Source organism: Ranitomeya imitator, chromosome 3 (assembly GCF_032444005.1).
Source record: "Ranitomeya imitator isolate aRanImi1 chromosome 3, aRanImi1.pri, whole genome shotgun sequence".
Lineage (NCBI taxonomy): Eukaryota > Metazoa > Chordata > Amphibia > Anura > Dendrobatidae > Ranitomeya > Ranitomeya imitator.
The window spans coordinates 19,602,090-19,606,917 of NC_091284.1; positions in this window are offsets into that span (position 1 = coordinate 19,602,090).

Sequence of the window (4,828 nt, forward strand, 5' to 3'; positions counted from 1 at the left end):
TTCCAGAAATATTACAATTGGTCCTTAAATCGTCCGTAAAAAAAAAAAAAACCTCATTAATTTTGTGGCGGGTCATCTTCTCCCGGTAATGATTGTCCTTTGCCGCTAATCATGTTTGTTTTTGAGGGACTTTTTTTTTTTGGTATTATTCGTCACTTTCAAGACAAGTAAAGGGAATGACGGCGAACGGTTGTTTGGTGTTAACGGGATCTGGGGATGATCAAAGCCGCTACAGTTAATCATGTGTACTTGAAAGATCGCTTCGATCAGCTTTGACTGCAACATGTGATAGAAGAAAGGAAAAGAAATGGAAAACGACGGTAAAAGAAAAAAAAAAAAAAAAGCAGAATTAACTATGTAAGATGATGAAGATGAAAAAAAAATGAGCATCAATCCACCCCTTCAAAAAGATTCAAAGTGCCATCCGGATAGGAGGGTGGACAGATCCGGGGTCAGCGAGAGTGTGGGGCAACTTCAAGTCTTCGGTAATTGTCCCACACGTGGGGTTTGGAGTACGATCTTCTGATATAGAGCTACGAATCTTCTACATGGACTGCTATGGACTGACCTGTGAAGGAGTAGTGATATTGCAACCACTAGGGGCAGCACTGGCCGGTAGCGCAGTCATGGAATCGCCAGAGGTCGGTATACGGAGCAGCAGTGTAGTTGGGAGGATAAGCGGGAATCATAGTCAGGAGATAGCCTGAGGTCGGTACACTGGGCAGCAGTGTAGTTGGGAGATTAAGGAGGAATCATAGTCAGGGACTCGCCAGAGGTCAGTATACGGGGCAGCAGTGTAGTTGGAAGGATAAGTAGGAATCATAGTCAGGAGATAGCCAGAGGTCGGTACACGGAACAGCAGGGTAGTTGGAAGGATAAGCAAGAATCATAGTCAGGGACTCGCCAGCGGTCGGTATACAGGGCAGCAGTGTAGTTGGAAGGATAAGTAGGAATCATAGTCAGGAGATAGCCAAAGGTTAGTACACAGAACAGCAGTGTAGTTGGGAGGAAAAGTGGGAATCATAGTCAGGGACTCGCCAGAGGTCAGTACACGGGGCAGCAGTGTAGTTGGGAGAATAAGCCGGAATCATAGTCAGGGACTCGCCAGAGGTCGACACACGGGGCAGCAGTGTAGTTGGGAGGATAAGCGAGAATCATAGTCAGGGACTCGCCAGAGGTCGGTACACGGAGCAGCAGTGTAGATGGGAGGATAAGTAGGAATCATAGTCAGGGGCTCGCCAGAGGTCGGTACACGGGGCAGCAGTGTAGTTGGGAGAATAAGCGTGAATCATAGTCAGGAGATAGCCAGAGGTCGGTACACGGAGCAGCAGTATAGTTGAGGGGATAAGCAGGAATCATAGTCAGGGACTTACCAGAGGTCAGTACATGGGGCAGCAGTGTAGTTGGGACGATAAGCAAGAATCATAGTCTGTGATTCGCCAGAGGTCGGTACACGGGGCAGCAGTGTAGTTGGGATGATAAGCGTGAATCATAGTCAGGGAATCGACAGAGGTCGGTACATGGAGCAGCATTAAAATCTTGAGGACAACCAGCAGGTAGAAAAAAGTTAGACTAAAGGCTGGGAGCTCAATAACCTGGCAATGAATGAAGTGCTGGTTTAATTAGGGTGTTCAGTCAGGAGATCACAGGTTTGAGCCAATCAGGATGTTAGGGTGGAGGCCATCAGGAACAACACAGGTACTAGTATCTGATTTAGCAAGGAACTGTCCAGCAAGCTGAATAGCTCAGGGTGAAGAGCTGCTGAGTTTGAGTAGTGACATGGAAAGAAAAAGGAAAAAATTGGTTACCAACTAATTAAAGGGGTATACCAATCTCCGTAAGTTATTATTGGAGGTCTCAAGGGTCAGACGCAAAGCAATCATTTCATGGTATTATCAGAGAAATATTCTTGGCATTCTCTTGATGAGCTTCAAGAGGTAGTCATCGGAAATGGTTTTCACTTCACAGGTGTGCCCTGTCAGGTTTGATAAGTGGGATTTCTTGCCTTATAAATGGGGATAGGACCATCAGTTGTGTTGTGCAGAAGTCTGGTGGATACACAGCTGATAGTCCTACTGAATAGACTGTTAGAATTTGTATTATGGCAAGAAAAAAGTAGCTAAGTAAAGAAAAACGAATGGCCATCATTACTTTAAGAAATGAAGGTCAGTCAGTCAGAAAAGTGCTACAAGGCTCACATGAGAAACGCCCCAGGAAAGGAAGACCAAGAGTCACCTCTGCATCTGAGGATAATTTTATCCAAGTGACCAGCCTCAGAAATCGCAGGTTAACAGCAGCTCAGATTAGAGACCAGGTCAATGCCACACAGGGTTCTAGCAGCAGACACATCTCTACAACTACTGTTAAGAGGAGACTTTGTGCAGCAGGCCTTCATGGTAAAATAGCTGCTAAGAAACCAATGCTAAGGACAGGCATCAAGCAGAAGAGACTTGTTTGGGCTAAAGAAAACAAGGAATGGACATTAGACCAGTGGAAATCTGTGCTTTTGTCTGATGACCAACCACCGTGTCTTTGTGCGATGCAGAAAAGGTGAACGGATGGACTCTACATGCCTGGTTCCCACAGTGAAGCATGGAGGAGGAGGTGTGATGGTGTGGGGGTGCTTTGTGGGGACACTGTTGGGGATTTATTCAAAATTGAAGGCATACTGAACCAGCATGGCTACCACAGCATCTTGCAGCAGCATGCTATTCCATCTGGTTTGCATTTAGTTGAACCATCATTTATTTTTCAACAGGACAATGACCCCAAACACACCTCCAGGCTGTGTAAGGGCTCTTTGACTAAGAAGGAGAGTGATGGGGTGCTACTCCAGATGACCTGGCCTCCACAGTCACCAGACCTGAACCCAATCAAGATGGTTTGGGGTGAGCTGAACTGCAGAGTGAAGGCAAAAGGGCCAACAAGTGCTAAGCATCTTTGGGAACTCCTTCAAGATTGTTGGGTTGGAAAACCATTCCCGGTGACTACCTCTTGAAGCTCATCAAGAGAATGCCAAGAGTGTGCAAAGCAGCCATCAAAGCAAAAGGTGGCTACTTTGACGAACCTAGAATATAAGACATATTTTCAGCTGTTTCACACTTTTTTGTTAAGTTTACAATTCAGTGTGAATTTACAATTTTCATAGTCATGAAAATGCAGAAAAATCTTTAAATGAGAAGGTGTGTCCAAACTTTTGGTTTGGTATAGAGGAGGCGTAGAGTATATGTAGAGGAAAGGCCGGGAGGAGGAGGAGACACAGACATGCATGTCTTCATGTAAGTGTTTTATCTCACATCAGACTTGGATTCACAGCTATACCACTTAATTACTAGTGCTATATTATATGTTGTGAATTCTGTGGCAGAGCTCCCTCCTGTGGTCACAAGTGGTACTTCGGCTGATTCTCTCTGTGAGCTTCCGTTGGTGGAGGAAAGTGGTACTGCGGCTTCTGAGTTTCCTTCCTCAGGTGATGTGGTGAAGTCGTTAGGTGCTGCTCTATTTAACTCCACCTAGTGCTTTGATCCTGGCCTCCAGTCAATGTTCTAGTATTGGACCTGTTTCCTCATGGATCGTTCCTGTGGCCTGCTGCTCTGCATAGCTAAGTTCTGCTTTGCTATTTTGTTTGCTGTTTTTTTCTGTCCAGCTTGTCTATTTGTTTTTTCCTGCTTGCTGGAAGCTCTGGGACGCAGAGGGTGTACCTCCGTGCCTTTAGTTCGGTACGGAGGGTCTTTTTGCCCCCTTTGCGTGGTTTTTGTAGGGTTTTGTGTTGACCGCAAAGTTACCTTTCCTATCCTCGCTCTGTTCAGAAAGTCGGGCCTCACTTTGCTAAATCTATTTCATCTCTACGTTTGTCTTTTCATCTTAACTCACAGTCATTATATGTGGGGGCTGCCTTTTCCTTTGGGGTATTTCTCTGAGGCAAGGTAGGCTTTATTTCTATCTTCAGGCTAGCTAGTTTCTCAGGCTGTGCCGAGTTGCATAGGGAGCGTTAGGCGCAATCCACGGCTGCCTCTAGTGTGGTTGGAGAGGATTAGGGATTGCGGTCAGCAGAGTTCCCACGTCTCAGAGCTCGTTCTATGTTTTTGGGTTATTGTCAGGTCACTGTATGTGCTCTGACCTCTATGTCCATTGCGGTACTGAATTACCTTATCATAACAATTATACCTTTCATGCTCCTGCCTGTTTTGTAGTGTTATATATTATCCGAGTGTTGGATTCACGGCTACATTGTTCATCACTGTTGAATATCCCCCATGTTGCTGCCTGTTATCTAGTAATTTATCTCACCCAAGTGTTGGATCTACAGCTACACTGCTCAGTCCTAATGTATAATATTTTCCAAGATACTGCTTCACTGTATGTATTGTAGGAATTCACTCATTCTGGCAACGCTTGGGTTAGGAACAAGTAACAGGTTCTTAATCAAATGGAAAGCTTTATTGAAGTCCATAAATCCTTCAAAAACAAAACAAGTGGCCATTCTTTGGTACCAAAGGTACAACAAAACAAAAATACAGTCCATACAGCAAGTATGTACTCATTAGCTTTCTACCTTGTCAGCTTACAAAGACAGACCAACACAATACAAGTCTTTCCACCTTCACTTCCCAGACACTGATGGACTACCATAAATAGGCCTAGATGTCTCAACTGACAAGGGTCAGTCCAGTGGATAGCACAACAAACACCAACAACTGTATGGAAAAAGGGAGAGGAAGGTCTTAACAGTAGAGAATAAAAGATGAGGTACCTCAGGTAACACAGTCTGTACCTATCCCTAAGTTCCCCTAACGCCTTATGCGGGTCCTTCCCCCCACCGCCATCA